The sequence below is a fragment of the Ambystoma mexicanum genome, chromosome 6q (genome assembly GCF_040938575.1).
Source record: "Ambystoma mexicanum isolate Mex_15411 chromosome 6q, UKY_AmexF1_1, whole genome shotgun sequence".
NCBI lineage: Eukaryota > Metazoa > Chordata > Amphibia > Caudata > Ambystomatidae > Ambystoma > Ambystoma mexicanum.
Genome location: NC_090937.1, coordinates 1,426,694,749 through 1,426,714,943, shown reverse-complemented (window position 1 = coordinate 1,426,714,943; position 20,195 = coordinate 1,426,694,749). Strand labels below are relative to the sequence as shown.

The following is a 20,195-nucleotide window of genomic DNA, read 5'->3' as shown; positions in this document are numbered from 1 at the left end:
TCCAACTCCCCAAGAATCAGTTCTCCATAGCCAATGGCTAATGGCAAGTGCAGCTTTTGAGCTGTGTAGATCTCACATAGACTGTTGCGTCAAATTTAAGTAACCAGTCCTGATTTACGTTAAACCAAAGTTTGGTTTGTAAATGTATTAAATTGAAAAATGTCTTTTCCCATAGAAATGGGAAAGTTACTAAAACTTGGTCTGCTGAAAATTGTTGGTTCAGATTTGTAGGGGAATTGTAGAGTGCATGGATTCTGTGGCTGTAACAGTTATGCAGAAGCCTCAGTCTCATACCAGAATTGCTACCCTGTTGGGTTGTGAAAATCTTAAATGCTGGGTGAAAAGTTAAACCATGTTAAAAGTGGGGAAAATAGCAAGGATTTACTGTTTACAGCTTAGAACTTTGGACTTAATTGTTTTTAGATGCTCTATTTATTTCTGGTGTCTCACTGTTAAGCAACATTTTCGCCATTTGATTGAACAAATTGTTGCCACCTCTTTGGCCTTAAACGTTCTGTTTCTCCGGACTAATTTTTTACATCAACCCATTAAACCATTGCCAAAACAGTATTTTAAAAGTATTTTTAAGTCTAAAGATTTTGTCACTGCACCGTTGGGATTGTCTGGGACTAATAAGTAGAATATGCCCACTATCATACTTTCTGTCACTTGAGATGTTGTGATACCTTGGCCATATGTTACTCCATTGACGACCAAGGACTTCTCCTGTTGACAGACTTTGTCATTCTCTACTTTTGTTAGTTCCTCCAGATCCTGCTTCTTGTCTAGCATCTGCTCATGGTCATTAAAGTAACGTGTTGAAACCTGAAGTGCTCAGTCCCTGTAAATCATACAAACCAACCATGGGTAACTGAACTCCTCTACAGCTCAGTGCAGACATCCCAAAAACCAGTGTTCAGAGTTAAAGTTTTAGTCCTATACAATCTCAAAGTGGTTAGAGGGTTGTGAGTCGCACACTGAGCATTGAGTGGCTCGTCTGTCTGGAAAGTTGAAAGGGTGAAAGTTGTGACAAGCTGTCTCCATATCAGAAAATGAATGCCTTTCCTGATTTGCTGTAGGGGAGTATCCCATTTTGTTCTCCTTCGTGCTTCGTCTTTGAAACTCTGCATATTGGGTCAGAAAGCCTTTTTGCGTTTCAGCTTTATACAGAAGTCCTTCTGGTAGCTACAACTTGTTTTTTATGTGCTCTCATTAATAGCTCATATGGTTACTTGGACAGTGGTGCTCCTTGAGTTGATCCTGGGTTGTTTTTCACCCAGAAATAGTCTTCAGAAGTAGTCTGGCGGTTGCTATGCCTTGATACTTTTGGCCAAACCAGTCTGTAGAATGTATGTTGTGTTGGTAGACAACAAACATGTTCTTAATCAATGCCAACCATTTTATTTGTGGTCTTTGTTTTCTTGGGTTACGAGAAATTGACAAACTTGCTGTTCTGCTTATGTGGGATCATTCCTGAGCTTGTGAAGACCTCACTGGGGGACTTGTATCCATTTACTATTGGATGGTCTCCAAAACCGTGAACGATGCATAGTTGTTGATTGGTTGGCTGGGCTTAATGTAATATAAGTGGTCTTGTTGGTTCATTAGTGGAACAGTGTGAAAGGTTGATGCGAAACCTGTGGTGCTGTTGTGACCAGTTTGCAAGTACTGGGTTCTTGAGTACCAATTTGCTTTTTTAGGTTTGGCCGAGAAACCTGTAAATTGTATCCCATGTACAACATAACAAGTATCTGTGAGTTGGCAGGTAAGGGGAAAGGACAATTTGTACACTCTAGTCAATTTCCATAAGCTACAGCAGAGGGTTATTGGATGCAAGAACCATTGGTACTGAGAAAGGGCTACTTGAAATGTATGCCCACAGTCAACCGTTAGCCTTTTTAGAATCGTGGTGAGGGAAGTTGAGTGATTACCCAAAGCTTACTCTACCATACTCGGGTGCTGTGTTCAGTGGCCTCCTGGGAAGTCTGCCTGTCTTGTGCGGGCAAGAAAGTGTTTGCTAAGCGTTAGTCAGGCATTGGTCTAGACAGGAGCCAGAATCCCTGCTAATTTCATCAACCAGATTCTATCCTGCGGTCTCCCTCAAGCCCCAAAAACTTCCTGCACAGTAAAAAATGCAATCCACCTAACCCCCATCTACCACCACCAGCAACGGACACAATCGCACCAGGTTTTGACATGGCACCAGGCCTTAGGTTTCAATGATGTGGCAGGTCCTGAAAGGCAGAGCTGAAAAGATGAGTGTGGTATCTTAAAAAATGTGCAGCACTAGGGTCTAAAAGAGGGGACTGGAAGTTGTGACGGCTGTAGGAAGGTGCAGAGAAATGTGTTGGCAGTGACAAATGGGAGTTTTTGGGTTGGGAGAAATATGATGGACTTTACAATAGGACTGCAATCTCATGTTTGCAGTTCTCGGGCCCCTTTCTAGGCCCCTTTCTAGCTATGGGTCTCCAGAATTTTTCCTTACTTGTGCCACAACTAATTGATGAGACCAGGTCAAAAACAACCATGCTTTATTCATCCAGATTTGTGGGGCTGTCCTTTAAGGGTTGACAGTGGCATTTCGGGATTAGCATATGCACAAAATGTGAGCTGTTCCTCCTTCCCATTCTCGCCCTCTGCCCTACCCAAGGGGTCTCTTGCAGTCAGGGAAAGTTCTGCCTCGCCAATGAACAGCTATTTACACTACAGAAGAGATGAGGAGATAACCCGTTGGGCTGTCGCTGGATTGTGCTCTTACATTTACAATTTTTACACAAGTTGGTAAGATGTTTTATGGAAATGCTAGAGAAACGCAGCAGGCAGGCCCTACACTCGCTCCTACACTGGGCAGCTGTGACCACAAAAGAAATGGTACATTGCTCTTAAAACCGGCGTGTGTGCGTTTATTGATCAGGGCCAGATATTTATCGTTAAAGATACTAGTCATGCTTAAAAAGTAAATTGTTCCTTATTTCTCTACATCACAGCACGCCATTTTTATTTGCCTAGTCTTCACAATAACTAGAAATGGCACGTGCAAATTGTGAGGCCTCGTTGAGCATTACATTTTCTGGAAATACTAATATGCCCTGTTCCCTTTCCTCCATCCTTATGGGCGTCCGCCAACCTGGGGACGGTACCGGAAACCTTTGGCAGTGAGAAAATGAGCTTCCCCTGAATTTAGCACAGCGTGCAGGGGCGTAGCTTCTGGCGTTCGAACGCCCTGCAGAGGCCATGCCCTCTGGTGCCTCACCTCAGTCCTTTTCCCTGCACGGACCATGTCGGACCTGGCAGTCAGCACAGAGAAATTTTTAGCTTTCTGCTGGCTCCCAGTTCGTGTTTTTTCATTTCTTATTTCACTTCCCTTCGGTGCCTCGCCTCCCCCAGCACATGTCGTCTGCAGGATGCTTCATGTTATGTGCCTCATGCGACCACTCGTTCCTGGCCTCGGACCCTCATTCACTCTGTCTTGAGTGTTTGGGGACCGACCACCACTGGGACTCCTGTTTGGCCTGCAGCGCTCTCAGCCACATGGCATTGAAGAATAGTTTGTCGCGGTGGAGGGAGATCTTCCACACTTCTCCTACGCCCCTCAAGGACTTGGTGTTCAGGACCTCTCGTCAAGATGAGGTAGGACTTCTCTTCAGCACAGCGACTCCTTCCCCAGGGTTCCCATGGATCAAGGTTCCTCAGATTCAGGTTCTGGCAGCTCTGAGGCCTCTAAGGCTACTGGCTTCCAAGCAGAGGGGCCTGGAGGCTCTTCCTGGCATTCCTGGGGACAGATCGGAGGAGCCTTCCAGGCTTCCGGCTCCCAAGTCAAGGGGCTCAGGGGTCCTACCAGGCTGTTCATGGAAGGACACTCAGCCTTATCCTCTTCTATTCCAGGGAGTAAGGGATCGTCGAGCGCCACCTACAAGAGTCGGTGCATGGCTAGATCCAGCATGGCTACCGGCTCAGATGCCGAGGGCTCCCAGCCTACCGGCGCTCGCTCCGAGGTCGTGAATCAGGGCGTTATGACTACTGGCTGCCCGGCTGAGGGCTCAGCGCCTACCAGAGCGATCCCGGAGGTTGACGCTGCTCCTTTAGGTCTAAGACCCAAGCCGTATCCTCTCTTGTCAGAGGCCTCTTTTGGCTCAGGGCCCCCGCACCCTCCTGCTCAGGGAGGGGCGCAAGGCTTCAAAATGGCGGAGCTTGTGGCAGAGTTTGCCAGCCAGGCAGCCATCTTGGATCCGCCTCAGGGCCTGCCAGTGCTTTCGCCCGTTGAGTCGGGTTTGCAGGATGATCCCAGGCCCCTTCCTTCGATAGCGGCAGCGGATCCTACGGTGTAGGTTTCTGATCCTTGCATGTATGCATCTACCCATCACAGCCGTACGGCCACAAGCACCAGGCTCCTCCGAGCTTTGACCAGGAGTGTTGGCCCAGTGCCTTTGAGGGTCGGTCTCCCAGGAATTCAACGGCTTGTGAGGACCGCTTCTTCAAGCGCTTGCTTCTCCTCATGCGTTCCCCTCAGGTGAAGGGTCTCCTGAAGGACATCATCTGCAGGTGGTGCCTACCCCCCACCACCCTGTCCTCTGGGTACAGGATCCTTTCTTCCTGCGCTCTAGTTTCCGGTGCCAGACCCTCCACTGTTTCTGGCCCCCCCAGTTTGTTCTGACCACTTCCCCACCTCCGCCTGTACCACCAACGCCACCCCCTCAAGATCCGTTGAACCTGCCTGCGGCTCTGGGCCTGGGTGAAGGGAAAGGGGGGAGACTCTGCTGGCACCTGTGTCCCAGGGCCGGATTCCCCTCAGGTCTGAAAAAAGGGGGTTTGGGAGGGCGATGATGACCATGACACCTAGGATGATGAACCCTCGGCATCCGTTATAGCCTTTCATGACTGCCTTCAGGAGTCATGGGTGCTAGCAGAGATCTTGGGCAAAAATGATATCCTGCATGTGGCGCGGAAGAACAAGAAGTTGGACGGCAGGTTTAGGCTGACGGATGGGGAGCCAATCCTCCTTGCCACCCACCCTCAGACCCATTCCTTCGTGGTGGCTGCGGCCTCGTATTCGAAAACCATAGTCTTCCTCCACAGGAGCTTTCTCCAAGTTGCCTCTCCAAGGAGGACAAAGTCCTTAGGTCCTTGGGAAAGCTCGGTTACTCCATCTCAGGATTGCATCTGCAGCAAGCCAGTGCGGATGTACTCTTGGCTGCGGTGTTAGGGAAAATGCTCTGAAAAGGCTAATTTCCCAAACCTAGTGAGTCCCCCAGCAGCTTTGCTGGATTTTTGGGGTTTTATTTTTTTCTCCTGCTAAGAGTGAGACTCTCTTTCTCCCACTCTTAGGCATGATTTGAGAATGTCCTTTGACTATGTAATGTGTTTTATGGGCTATGGGGTCTTTTACTCCATAGGGCTTCATGTGTTTTTGGTATGTGTGTTACACAGCACCCTCAGTGCAGTAACACAGGGGTGTCATAGTGACCCCCAAACGTAGACTCCATACCTTGGGACTGACTACTGTCTCCCAGGGAATGTAAAGTAACCATTGGCTTTACTAGTCTCAAATTGTGAACAGAACCAGTGCAAAACATCATATTGTGGAAGTACTGGTAGGGGTAATTCGATTGCCCCTGGGTCTGTTTTTCAAGGGGGCACTGTCCAGTCCCCCCTTGTCGAGTTTCTGGCTTTTGGCATTGGATACCATGCGAAATATTCCACCGGAATATTTCTTATGGGATTTTCCCATTCATTTTAAACGCACCACTTTTTTGGTGCAATGTTAAAGATACTGCTGGGTTATTTATTTAATCCCCGGTTGGGTCTTTTTGCCAGGACTCTGTTTTAAAATGGCATTTGTGTTCGCCTCTGTAATTCCAACCCAAGTCGAGCCCTTTGTTCCACTTTTGGCGGGCTTCTGCACAGAAGCCTCCAAAAGTGGTGCCACTCTGTCTGGGTCTACAGGATGTGTGGGAGGGGGGGGAATAGGCACCCTGGACTGAGTTGCCTCGGCAACTCAAGTCGCTCTCTTGTGGGATTGGCCCAGTGGTGAGCCGCCCGGCTCACCACTTAGCATGTTTGATTGACAGCTAGGCTGATGAATGGGGGTTTTCTGCATAAAAGCAGGGCTTTGGGGACTGGAACTTCAGAAGTCGCCACAGGACCTAAAGAATCCGAAGAGGGAGAAGCTGAGCCGACCTGCAACAACGACACCGCCGGTGGAGCCCTGCTGAACCAACTCACCACTTCCCAACGACAGAGAAGATTTTCTTCCAGGAGAGTCTTCTTCCTTTGAGCTGGTGGGGTTAACCAGTTTGCCCCTTTTTCGCCTTCCTGGATCGTCTCGTGGTCGAATCAACCGTGCCAAGCACTTCGGCGGCCGAATAGCCACGCTTCACCACTACCGCGAATAAAAGGGTAGTAACTTTTAACCAGGAAACTCAGCGGCTGGTTACTTCCCTGGCAGTGCAATGACCTCCAGCTTTCCCCCACGTCGAGATCTTCTCTTCCCCTGGACTTGCACAGACTTGCACCCGCTGACAGGAACTGCCCCCGCTGGAGCTTTCTCACCATTTCAGGTACTGTGTCCCACCTGGTCTCCCTTGCAACAGACTGTCCAAGGTGTCCCGTAAATCCTTGACACTCTATCCTGGGGTGACCTCGGACCTGTTAACTAACTTTTCTGAACTGATCTAACTCCTTTTTGAACTATCTGCAAAGATGTTTAAAGTGTACTTCAACTGTGTGATCTTGGGCACATTCTGCCTTGCTCTCTCTAAGAGTGGGCCTGGCCTATGAACTTTTTGCTCTACAGTAGACCCTGCCTTTCTTGACTTGCTGTGGTTCTTTAAAAGTGTTGGTATTGTGTGTTTTCCTATTTCTGTCTTTTCTCTCCCTATTTTAAATAATTATTGGAGTGCCATCTTGGTTAAGCGCTCACCTCTGTGTTGATAAGTGGTGTTCTTTTCCTAAGACTTGTCGAATAATCCATCAGGTAGGTGTATATATTTCTAGTGACTGTGTTTGAACTTGCTTGATATATTAGTGCCAGTGTATTTTTACAAGTGTTTTCAAATAATTATATACTTTTATACCAAAGCTCTGGTCAGTGTTTGCTTGTGCTACTGTATTTTTGTACCTAATGTGTATACTCTATATACTGCCCAACTCTTCTTAAGAGAAGTCTAACTGCTCAGCCACAGCTACCAGGTAAATCTGGGTGGTGCAGGCTGCTACCAATTGGGTTTACTGCTAACACCTGTAGTCTTAAACTTTTTGCAGTGGTCCCTAAGGGAACTGCACAGGTTTCTGCCTAACATGCGGCTAACCAGAAGCTGTGGCAGGAGCTCAGGAAATATCTGCCAAACCTCCCTTCGTACAAGCAAGCCTCCTTCAAGGATGGTCTGGCAGATGCCCGGGCCATTGCACAGGACCTCATGGAGTATTCAGTCTCCCGCATCGACACAGCAAGCAGAGGTCCGTGCCTTTGTGTTGACATGAGGACGACGGCGTGAATGCACGCCAGTGTTTTTTCAGATGTGTAGGAGAGGATCCTGGATCTGCCCTTTGAGTGCGTTGACCTGTCATTCGTCAACCGATGATGAACTGACAAAGTACACCTCCACCTAAACCGCCAAATCCTTGGCTATCCTGACAAAACATGGTCAGAAGTCCTTCCCTCAATCCTAGGGTAGGTCTGAGTTCAAACCCTACACATTCTCCGGCTACAAGGGGTTCAGAGACCGTGGTACACTGATGCCTGACACGTTGCCCAGCGACAACAGGAGAAAGCAGCAGACAATGTTCCACAGGTTTTTGGGGTCCCCACCCCTCCTCTGCCCCGACGCCAAGGAACAGTGAAGTCAAGGTCGGGGAACACAGTTTGGCTGTGGGGGGCCATTTGATTCTGTTCAAGCACTCATGGAAGTGGGTCTTCAGCAACCTATGGATCCTCTCTGTAGTTTCCACGGGCTTCAGCCTTCCTCTTCCTATGCCTCTTCCATCAACTCCTCCTCTGGGTCAGTTCGGGTCCCCAGCTCTCTATTAAGGGAGGTCCTTTCGCTCTTGGAGATGCAGGCGATAGAACCGGTTCCTTTTGTAGATAGGGGCTTTGGTTACTATTCCAGGCTTTTTTCTGTATCCAGGAACACAGACTGGATGTGGTCCCTGAACCTCAAGGATGCATACCTGCATGTGCCCATATATTGACTGCATCAGATGTTTCTGCGGTACACGATTAGGTAATATAACGATCAGTACAAAGTGCTTCCTTTAGGCATAAGCTCGGCCCGTTGTGTCTTCAAGAAATTGAACGCAGTGGCGGGCCATCATCAATACCCTTACTTGGACAACTGACTGGTGAGGGCGGGGTCACCCAAAGGGCGTGGTCCACTCCTGCCAGAGAACGGCAGATACCCTTCATCTGCTGGGGTTTTCCCTCAACCGGAGGAAGTCAGTTGTGCCCATATCCGGAACTGGTCTTCCTTGGAACACTTTATTTTTTCTTTATTTGTTTTGGTTTATTTAAACCTTTACAAAACCATTTGATCAGATACGAAATACATTAGATGCGAAGTAGAACACATAATCATTACATAACATGCACAACGGAAATTTTACAAAACTGCAGTAGCATAACTCCTATGCCTAGTCCGGCTTCCTTCGATCAGAAAGACACATTAGCTGTAAAAATAACTAATTCATTAAAAACAAATAAAATGTCAAAGTATTCCCTAAAAGATCATTAACATAGGTCACAGAAGTTTTTTTTTAAAGTAGTAACACATATCCTTAAGGCAGTTGAGTTACCATGTCTCATTTGATGCCACAGTAGTTCTCTATTCACACAGTATATATGCGCTTCAAATTGAACAAAATAGAAAATTTGTTGACTAACAAGGGCAGGGCAAATGAGTAAAATGTGCTCCAAAGTTTCGTAGTTCCCTCGTTGTTGCAAAATCTACACCATTTCCATTTCTTTGTCAAGTTGTTAATTTCTTTTTCTAATTGCAGATCTGAATATTTCAATGGGTTCCAGTAAACATTAATAATACAAAGTTGCACACATTTATCACCAATTTTGAGCTCATAAATCAAAGACAATAGTGAATTCAAACTTGACCATTCATTAGTTTTTATGGCCCGTAGAGTCTGTTTGCATGCTATTAACAGACCACCCATTGGTCGACCTTTGGTGCCCTTTGTGGCATATGGTTGTTGCTTCGAAACCTTCCCAAAGATCACAGGTAGCCCATGTTTCCTGCAATAGTATCAGATCATATGACTGCAGTACATCTCACTTCAGTATTTCGTGTCAGATAAAAGTGACCTCTTGAGTTCCAACATGCCAACACAATCTTTCCATCCCTGCTAGAGAGGCTTCCCCATTTCCCTCAGGGAGTTGATTGAATCCCTAAGGGAAAGTGCAAGCCATCTCCACTCTTGCTTATCCACATTGTCATTTGTTGTGGTATTGGGGTCAGTATCCGGAGCCCCACGGCCCCTACCTTCCCGAACATTCCTGGAGGGTCCCTTTTCATTGACTGCCTGTAGAGTTGGGTTATACTGAAAGAGATCAAAATCTCTACATTGGAGTAATTCAGCCTCCTTTAGCAATAAACTTCTTACCAATAAGGAGGGGATTACTAACCGCACATAGTCAAACCTCTGCTTGTGTATAAAATCAACTAGTTATATCGGCTGATGAGATCAATGACAATTCAGGACTACTAGCAAATAATGAAAGAACATATGGCCCATTTAAACTCATTTTGTTTACATCCTCAAACAATGTTAATATTAAGCTAGGTTGTTCGAGCAGTTCCGGTTTTCTCGGTTCATATTCTATGTGTACCTTTCCTGACCATTCTAGTGTTTTTTGTTCTGTAATATTAGAACTTGTGCCACCCATTGTCATCAAGTGTCCGTTTATCTGCCAATATTTTCTTTACTATATTAGCTACTTTCTCTTCTTTAGCTGTAGTATTTGGAGTTAAAGTAGTTGTAGTTTCAACTGAAGTAGACAGGTCTTTATTTTTTAACATATATGGAGACAGCCGTAGAAAAGCATCTGCATAGTTCGGGGCAATATCAACAATATCGACTTCTTGATGCTGTTCGCTGTGGCCCAGAACAGTATTAACCGAGTACACAGCTGTTCTGTTCCGAACACTCACATTTTGAATAGTTAGTCTGTTCGCTAATACTTGTTTCTTTTATATTATTTAATGTATCAATATTTTCTTTAGGGACTTTAGTATTATTCGCACAAACAGGAAATGAATTAAGAGATTTTACAGTTCCTATCGAGTTGGTCTTAAATATTTCAAAAATGTCATCCAACACAGTTTTTAAGGATGATAATTGAGAAGCAATATCACAGGATTCATTTTTTTTTCCATTACTTCTTACGAGTCCCTGGCCTCACAATATTCCTCTGAGTGCCTGGGTTCTCGGCATAGATTGCTTGGAAGCATTCTGTTCGCTCGTACCTCAATAATTGCATGTTGAATTTCCACGCTCTCCATGTCGTCTCTGGCTTCCAAAATATTTTGAGTTTTTTAATTGAATTTCGTGAGGATTTAGCCATAGTATTTACTCGATTTATCTTCATTTGTCGTAGCCTTTTTTTTTTCTTGTTTTTTATTTAGCAAATTTTTCTGTTTAGTTTCCATTTCCAGGTCCCCTTCATTTTCCGGGTTCTAAGGATTTACTACTACTTTGTCCATATCATCCCCCACCTTCAAAGATTGAGAGTCAGGTATTGTAATTATTTCCTCATTAGTATGGGTTTGAACTATAGGTTCATACCCCATGTTATAGGTATTGAACAAACACACTACAACTGTTTCAATACATAGAAAGCATCATTAGACCAACACATTTTCATGCTCCACCCTAGGTCTGTGGGCCGCCTTCCAGCCCATGGCAATCCTGCGCTTGGCCAAAACATAAGTCAGGTCCTTCATCTTGCTTATGTGTTTTGAATATCGGGGTCTAGGAAAAAACCCAAGCATGCATGACCAGGCCGATTCCACATCCAGCACCACCCCCCCACCAGCCAGATTCGTCTTAACCTCGTCCCAAAATCTGTGCACTTCCGGGCAAGCCCAAAACATGTGTAGCAGTCCCGCATTCACCTCCCCACACCTGGGGCATTGCTGCGTAGCTGGTCCCCCAAACTTTGCAATCTTCCCGGGAGTCAAATAAGCCCTGTGGGTAACGTACAATTGAAGTTGTTGGAATCTCGTGTTCCGGGACACCTTTTTATGGTACCTCTGGGCCCATTCCCATTGCCCGTCTGTCATGGGTCCTCCCACCTCTTCTTCCCAATCTTGTCTCAATTGAAGCAACTCCTTCCGTGCCCTTACTCGCAGGAGCTCGTATATCCTCGATATTTCGTGCCCGCCCTCCGATATATCATACATAGTTTCCAGGGAGGCATCAGGGTCTTCCGCTAGCACTGTCTCGGGCCATCTTTCTCTAGTCTTTTTCACAAGCCTAGTGTAGGTTATATATTGGCCACCATGCACCCCCGTCTCTTCCTGCAACCTCTGAAAGTCCAATGCCTCCCCTCCCTGCCATATGTCCCCGAGGGTGGCCAGGCCTTCCTGTTCCCAGTATCTACGGACCGGTTCAAGTAGTTGAGAGTCGCTCCCGCACAGCGCCGCCAAAGGGGCCTGCTGGGAGTACAGCTCTGAATTGCCCCAATCTTCCATGTCCTGTGCCAGATCTCCCAGCCCAGCCTCAGTAGCCGCCTCCTGCCCACCAGTTTGTCTCTGCGCAACCACACCACTTCCATCAGAAAGTATGGGGCTGAGTCTCCACGCAGAAGCCTAGCTTCCGCCGAGTCTTCAGCCGAAAGCCACCTGGCCACATACTGCAGCTGCCCCACCAGGTAATAGAGTTCCAAATTAGGCAGGCCTATCCCCCCCTTGTCACATGGGTTCTGGAGCTTCCACAGAGCAACCCTATTCCTAGAGCTGCCCCACACGAAACCCCTACACACGCTGTGAAGTTTCGCAAATAGGCTCCTAGGTATCAAAAACGGGACATCCACGAAAAAGTGCAAGAGTCTGGAAGGACCACCATCTTGAGCAAGGCCGCCCTCCCCATCATGGTCAGGGGCAATCTAGACCAAAATACCATGCTGTTCTTGATCCCCTCTATCGCTTTTTCCGTGTTATGCTTGTGTTCTGCCTCGACCCTGTGGTAAATATTTATTTTCAAATACCTAAATGTCACAGGCTGCCATGTAATTGGCAGGACAGGCAGCCTCTGTACCGGGACATTCCTGTATCTGCCCAAAGGAAACAGACTAGACTTTCTAGGGTTCACCGATATGCCCGAAAGGGTGGCGTACCGTTCTATTACCTCCAGCACATACTGCAGATTTTCTTCTGGATAACGCAAATAAAGGAGCATATCATCCGCATATAGTGATATCAGGTGCCCTCCACTGACAGTGCTTATGCCCACCTCCCCATATTGTTGTCGCAGGCATATTGCCAGCGGCTCTAATGCCAGTATATATAGCATGGCTGACCAGGGGCATCCCTGTCTGGTCCCCCTGCAAAGTTGCCAGGTATCTGAGACTGTGGACCCTGTTTTGACACTTGACATCGGGGTGCTGTAAAACAACTGGACCCATCTGAGGTATCCAGGTCCCATTCCGTGCCCCTTCAGGACCGCTTTCAGCCAGGGCCATCGTACCGAGTCGAAGGCCTTGACCGCGTCTAACGACACTATGGCCAACTCACCCGTGTCCTCCTCAGTTTGGTCAATATGGTGTAGCCTCCTGTGGTCATCGGTGATGTTTCTGCCTGGAACATATCCCGTCTGATCTGGGTGTATCAGTTTCCCAATCACCTTCTTCAGTCTATTAGCCAGCACTGCTGTAAGTATTTTGCTGTCCTGGTTAAGCATGGACAACGGTCTATTAGACCCGCACTCCACGGCCGGCTTGCCTGGTTTCAAGAGTGGGATGATCACAGCCTCGCGGAGGGACAATGGGAGTTCCCCCTGCTCATAGGCCTCGTTGAAAGTGGCAAGCAGTGGCTGAAGCAGCTCTTGCTTGTATGTTTTGTAGAACTCACTAGGCAGCCCATCCGAACCAGGCGCTTTGCAAGTGGGCAGATTCTGAATCGCCATCCCAGCTTATCCGAGGTGACAGGTGCGTCTAACTCCGCGTTCTAGGTCATCCAGGGTGGGCAGCTCTATGTCCTCCAATGTGTCCAGTATGTCTTGACACATATCCTCCCCCGTGTCCTCCTGCAAGTGTCTGTAAAACTTAAGGAACTCCTCATTTACCCCTTCCTGGGTGTTGCAGATGCAACCTCTCTCATCCTTAATCTCACTGATCACCGAGCGGGGGGTCTCACTCTTATACAGCCAGGCCAGCAGTCTGCCCGGCTTGTCTCCCCCTGCGTGTATCCTCTCCGTATATTTCCTGTAATTGAGTCTGCATAGCCTATCCCAGAGTGCACTGCAGGACAACTGTAGCTCCTTTACTTTGGTGCTATTATCATGAGCGGTGTTCTCACAACATGTGAGATCCTCTAGCTCCCTTTCCGCTTCTTGGAGTTCCCTTTCGATACCCCCCTGTCGCCCCTTAGCTTTGGAAATGGCTACCCCACGCACCACCACCTTAAACGCTTCCCACAGTGTGCCCACAGAGCTTACGCTTCCCGTATTTATATCAAAGTATTCTTCGATGGCATCCCTCAGACCCTCCCGGAACCCCTCGTCTTGCAGAGCCTTGGTCCTGAGTCTCCATGTAGGGATCCGCGGTCTTGGGGGCTGGTGTCTCCAGTCTACCACCAAGGGCGAGTGGTCAGATAGTACTCGGGCCTTGTATTCCGCTCCCTCTATGTCTCTCACTATCTCGGCTGTTACAAACATGTAATCTAGCCTTGTGTGCAAATCATGTGGCGCTGCGAAGTGTGAATACTGCCTATCCGTGGGATGCAGCCTTCTCCACGCATCCTCTAGGCCTAGGTCTTTCAGTAAGGTACCCAGGGCTTTGGCCGCCGGTGCCGTTTTCCCTACCCTGTCCTTGGACCTATCCATTCTGGGATTCATGGTACAGTTAAAGTCCCCCCCCCCACACACTACCGTACCCCCTGCCAGGGGGCCACGTTTACTGTAGAGGGTCCTAAAGTAAGCCGCTGTGTCGTTATTGGGGGCATACACATTTATGATATGCACTTCCCTGTTTTCCAGGAGACCCGTTACCACCACCATTCTACCCTCCGGGTCCACTGTAGAGTCAAGCACCCGAAACGGCGCCACCCAAGTAATAATCCCTCTAGCGTACGCCGAGTACGCCGCACGCACAACATTGCCCTTCCATTGTCTCCTGACCACTTCCAGCCTTTCCCTAGTAAGGTGAGTCTCCTGCAGCAGGGCTATGTCTACACGCATCCTCTTTAAGTACAGCATCACTTTATTACGTTTCAGGTAGCTGTTGAGGCCCCGTACATTCCAGGTCACAATTCTGAGATTACCCGATGCCATCTGGTCGGACTATCCCCATCCCATCCCTTCCCATAATGCTCCCCGTGCTAGTTTGTTTTCTGGCTCTCTCCCTTCTATTCACAAACAATACCACCCCCCCCCCCCCTGCCAACCCCCAACAATGGCCCAGCTCCATCCCTGGATCTCAGGTCTACCCACGTCTGGACCTGTTTCGTATCCGAGGACAAGAACCTCGCGGGGCGTCACCTATCTAACAGTGACCTAACTAAGTGTACTACTATTGGGTTCAGAGGGTGCTTCCCAGGAGCTCCCAGTTATCTATTTAGGAGAAGTGCATTCAACGGGACGGCAGATACCATGACTTCCTCCCCACAAGCACAATATCGTACTATATTCCAGTCCCAATGTCATAACTATGGCTTCACGGGTGCCTCAGCAACGTGCTACTTTTCTCCAGCCGCTTCTGTCTGGGCATCCGGTTCCTGAGGTCGACCCTGCATATCCAGCCACTCCATCGCTTCGGTCGGCGTCTCAAAGAAGAGGGATCTATTCTTATAAAACACCTTTAACCTAGCGGGGTAGAGCAACATGTAGCGATGGCCTGCTTCTCTGAGCCTCCTTTTCACCGATCCAAAGTTCATTCGACTCCGCTGTATAAGCAGTGTATAGTCCGGATACGCCGTTATTTTTGCTGACCCCCTTTCTATCGTACTTCCTTTCCGGAAAAATTCGAGAATCTTTTCGCGGTCCCGATAGTTCAAGATCTTCGCGATCAACGGCCGCAGGGGGCTCCTGGGGCCGCTCTCCTGGTCGGGCCTAATGCGCACTTTGAACCGCGAACCCCTGGGTCAGCTCCCCGCCTGTAATCTCCTGCAAGAGCATGGTTTCAACGTATTCCGTGGGGTTCGGTCCTTCCATTCCTTCCGGAACACCCACTATGTGAATGTTGTTGCGCCTGGCGCGCCCCTCTGCCTGCTCTGCTCTGTCCTCCAGATTGCCCACTCGTTGCACGAGGGTATGAAGCTCCGTAGCATGTGCATTGCACGCCTCCGTGGTCGGGGCCAACTCTTTCTCCAGTTCCCCAGTGCGCTCCGAGATCGTTCGCACGTCCTGTCGCAACAGGTTCACCTCTTCTTGGACCGCTTCGATCTTAAGGTCTAGGCCCTCCTGCAGCTCTTTCATGGCCAGGCCCAACTTCGTTTCCCAAGCCACCTTCAAGTCGGGAATTGCTGCCAGCACCTCCTGGATAGTACCCGGTGGGTCCGTCGCCGCCGCAGGGGCCTCTTTGCTCTTGCCCCCTTCCGCGCCCGCAGGCGACCTGGCGTAGGCCTCCATCGTGGGCTGCTTGATCTGGGGTCGCACCACCTTAGACATCCTGCTGCGTCGGTTGGGCACACGCGCCCAGCTGTGTCTCCGGCGCTGCGAAGCGCCTTGCGGGGCACTTATGTTCTTGTCACCAGCCAGAGACGCATGCGACGCGTCCCTCTTGTTGGGCTCGCCCCGCTCCGGCCGGCTCTGTCTTCCTCAGCTCCACGGACCATTTATGGCCCTTTGTCCACGAGCGGCCATCTTGGGTGCTGCCCTTCCACTGCGCGACCGCCACCTTCTTCGAAGTCCAGTTCTGTGGATATGCAGTCACGCTGGTGGGGAGGGCACTCACCATGTGCCCCCCACTTCCATGCACCCTTGGATGCACCGTGGACTCGAAAGTCCGCCGAAAACCATCACCACTTCCCAGGATCAAAATCGGATCATCAGGAGCTCCTCCAAGGAGCGTCCTCTCACGTAGCCATCAAGCCATGCCCCCTTGCCCCTCCCCCCCCATTTTTGCTTCCCTAGTTGTTTTGCAAAATAGTAAGCGAGTTTTGCATTGACTCAGAAACCCTTATGGGGATCTGATCCAGATCGGTGTTAATTTTGACCAACACTTCCGTCTGTCGCCTTAGTTCCTGCAAACTTAGTCTATTAAAAATCCCCATCATAGTACACATATCAGGATTTATTAGAGCCCCCCCGCCCCAAACCTCATATGAAGGTCCATCAAGGTTGGTAGATAGGCCCATGAGTTCAAAATCTGCAGTGCGAAAAACACGGGGTGTCACAAAATGAATCATTTAAATTGGATGCAGCATTCAATTTTAAAGCCGCATACCCCCACTAGTGCTTTAGTGAACCTTTTTCCATATTAATGGAGTGTTCTTCTGCAAACAGCGATTGGGAGGCATCAATAGGCTCTGTAGATTTGTAATTTATGTCATGTGTTTTAAGAGCATTAGAACACACCTGCGCACACTGTAGAAGCTCTTCCTCCTCCAAGCAAGGAGGTGGTAGAGGTAATGCTACTGCACGTGCCAAGCTAGCCCTCCGCGTGTTGACAGCCATAAAGAAATCAGCACCTGGGTCCTTCCTCATAATTGGAATTTTTATACCATAACCCATGATAGATGGTTTTAACGTGGCTTATTAGTTGTAAAAATATGATTTAGCTAATAAAGAGCCTGATTACCTCACAAGTAGGCTTTAATAGCGTGCATCAGTTACACGCTTTCAAATGCATTACATTAGTAAATGATCACAGTAAGGGGACAAAACATTTTCACCTTTCAGAGTCAAAAAATGAATAAGCTTCGGTCACCTCCACCTCGCACCCTCGCACCCGAACAGCCAAACATCCAGCCACTTTGTCCACTTGGGTGCGCGCGCGGGTGCACAGGCACCGGACCTGATGTAGGCTGCTGGGTAGTGGGGGCGGGGCTGGGGGCAGACCAAAATCCCTGGAGGAGAACGGAGAAAGAAAGTCAAGGTAAGTAAGTCGCCAGTTCAATAGTCAATTCCAATAGTAAGGTTACTTGCAGCAAAACGATGTTTCCACTCTAAAGGTGACCGTACCGGCTTCCTCTTGCCGACAGAACCTTCTTGCAGCGCAGCACAGCAAAACAAACGGCTCCCAGCACGTCCAGCCAAACAGCCAGCCACTTGGTTCACTTGGGTGTGGAACACTACCTTTCAGCGGATGTTTCCAACGCCCAAAAGGCCCCTGTCCCTACGCAAGGCGGTGGGGCCGTTTCTGGCCAGGACAACCCCTTCAGCATGGTGGTTTGAGAACATTCTGGGCCTGATGGCCTCCTGCGTGCTCACTGTACAGCACGCCCACCTCAAGATGAGACGCCTCCAGCTCCACCTGGCGGCCATTTGGCATCAAGAAACGGGTTCTCAGTTGGACAGGATCTTTATTCCCCAGCGGCCTCTGCCCAATCTTTTCTGGTGCCTGATGGATGGCAATGTTGCCGTGCCCGACCGGAGCCTACCCTGATGGTGACAATTTACTCCTTTTTCAGGCTGAGCGGCTACTCTGGAGGGCTATGCGATTCATAGGGCATGGTCCAGGATAGAAGACCTCCTACATATCAATCTGCTTGAGCTCTGGGAAGTGGGCCCGGCGCAGGCCCTTGAGGCATGTTTGCCCCTCATCAGGGACATGTCTGTTCCGCTCCGGACAGACAATTCTACTATGTTGTTTTTCCTGAACAACCAGGGTGGCACCTGTCCCCCCCCGGTACCCTTCTCTGCATGGAGGCGGTTTTCGATCTGGAAATGGTACCTGACTGTTGGGATTTGGATTTTGGCAGTCCACTTCCTGGGGGACAGCAATGCAGAAGCAGATTAGCTTGGGGATCAACACCTACGAGTGAGAGTTGCACAGCGACTCCTTGTTGCCCCTGTTCCATCTGGCAGTTTGTGGTCCTGGACTTCACATCCCCCTGAATGCCATATGCCCCCAGTTTGCCTTTTTGGCAGGTCGGGGGTCACCGGGAGATGCAGTCCAGATCTGTTGGCATGGCTGCAGGTGTTGGGTGTCCCCACCCACCCCTTTGTTCCAGCAGATCCTCCGCAAGTTCAAGGCTTCCGTTGGCTGCTGCCTCATCCTGGTTGCCCCCCAATGGCCTTTGAGGCTCAGGTTTTTTCATCTGCTGCAGTTGTGCTTCCAGGGTCCCGTCCATCTTCCTATCCCCAGCAGGGGCTTCCAGACGCAGCAGGGCGGAGCGGTGGAACATACAGACCCGGATAAACTGGCCCTCGAGGCCTGGTTCCTGATCAGCTGAGGCTTGAACATGCTCAACTGTCAGATGCCAACTGGGACATGTGAGAAACCCGAGGGTGTTCTCACTGGTAGACCTCAAGGATCCTTTTTTCAGGTGGCCACGGAAGGGCCATCGCTATTGGATCTCAACCCTGGGGGCGGACGAGCGAGGGAGGAGCACTTGGCAGGGGATCCTTGGGGGACTGCGGGAGGAACGCCATTGGGCGAGACGCGGTATTCCCTTTTTATCCGGCACACCACAACCCGACATCCTCTCTCTCTTTGTAGAATATTGTCACCTTAGACCCATCATGCCCCAACATTTCCCTATGCTGAAAAGAAGGCGGAATCGTCTGTGGAAAACCAAAATTATCCCTAGATCCTAACATATGTTTTACCCCTCCTTCCCCGACACCCACTTCTCAAACACTCTACACCCAGATCCCCTTTGCTGATTTAAAAAATCCATCCCTTTTTTTGTAGAATACCACAACTCCATAATTCCTCTCTGCTGCGGTTTCCAAAAACCACTGGGAAGAAGATGGAAAAGAGCTGTAAAGATTACCCATAGGAATCAATGCGCCAGGGATTCCTATGGGCTGGCACCATTTTGTCCCAGTAACGAGACCAGGCAGGGTCAGGCCTCCCACTACAACCATTTCCACCTGAAAACGATCAAGACTCCCAGTCACTATAAAAAGCAGAACACACAAGCACACCTTGAGCAAGCCTGGGATGCGGAGGGTGCAGAGAAGCCAGAGGAGAATTTGAGCTGGAGAAACCCTTGGAGGCCTGGAGGAAGGACTGCCCAGGCACTGGACCTGTGAGTAAAGTGGAGGCTGTAGTGTGGAGTGGCAGTTGTACCGCCGGAGAGTCAAAACGGGGGCAGCTGCGGTTGCCTGGTAGTACTCGCACAGAGCTCCTCCCCTGGGCAAACCAGGAGAGCCCAGGCTTCAGAGGGGCAGGCGATGAGTCCCTGACCTCAATTCATCATCCCTTTGAACTCCTGCAGCTCCCAAACTCCTGGAATGCTGTTTTTGGGGAGCTGATGAAGTGGAAGCAACATGAGAAGTGCATTCTGGGACATGAAGTCAAAAGACTTTTAAACTTTACAAATCCAGAGTGAGATTCGTGTGAGTGGGGTCCGAGCCCAGCTGAGGGAGACCGAGAGGTGGAGCTAAGCTGGTGAAACCCATGCTCTGTATGCAAGATACCCGCTGTTCTCGCGCACTGGAACAAGCGTCGGGGAGGTGAAGATGCTGTGGTGTCGACATTGGCTCCCTGATTAAAGCCGGCATGTTGAAGCAAATTTGTCCAAGCCCGGGCTACATAGACGCAGCAGAAGTGAAGATAGAATTATGTGATAAGATCTGTGATTAATGAACTTTGATAAAAAATGACGAGTGCTGTGGAGTGACAAAGTGATCAGACATATTGCCAGTGCCCAGTCCAGGGTCTCTGTCTGATGCTTGCCAGATCTACGAAATGAGTTATGAACCAAAGAAGCAAAATAATCTAAGTGGCCATGCAAAGGTCTAGCTAAAAACCTTGCACAGTCGAAAGTCTTTGATTTCATAAACTTGTGAATAATAATCGATCCAAGCCGGACTGAGGGAGATAAGTTGGGATTAAGGAAATTGTGAATGAAAGGTCTGAGCGT

The 20,195-nt window shown here is 49.1% G+C and overlaps 1 protein-coding gene across 4 annotated transcripts in view; it reads left to right on the top strand.

Moving 5' to 3' along the window:
- The window catches only part of NSD2 (nuclear receptor binding SET domain protein 2), a 1,742,450-nt gene that overhangs the window by 373,050 nt on the left and 1,349,205 nt on the right, over positions 1–20,195 (top strand). The gene's annotated exons all lie outside the window — the stretch shown is intronic.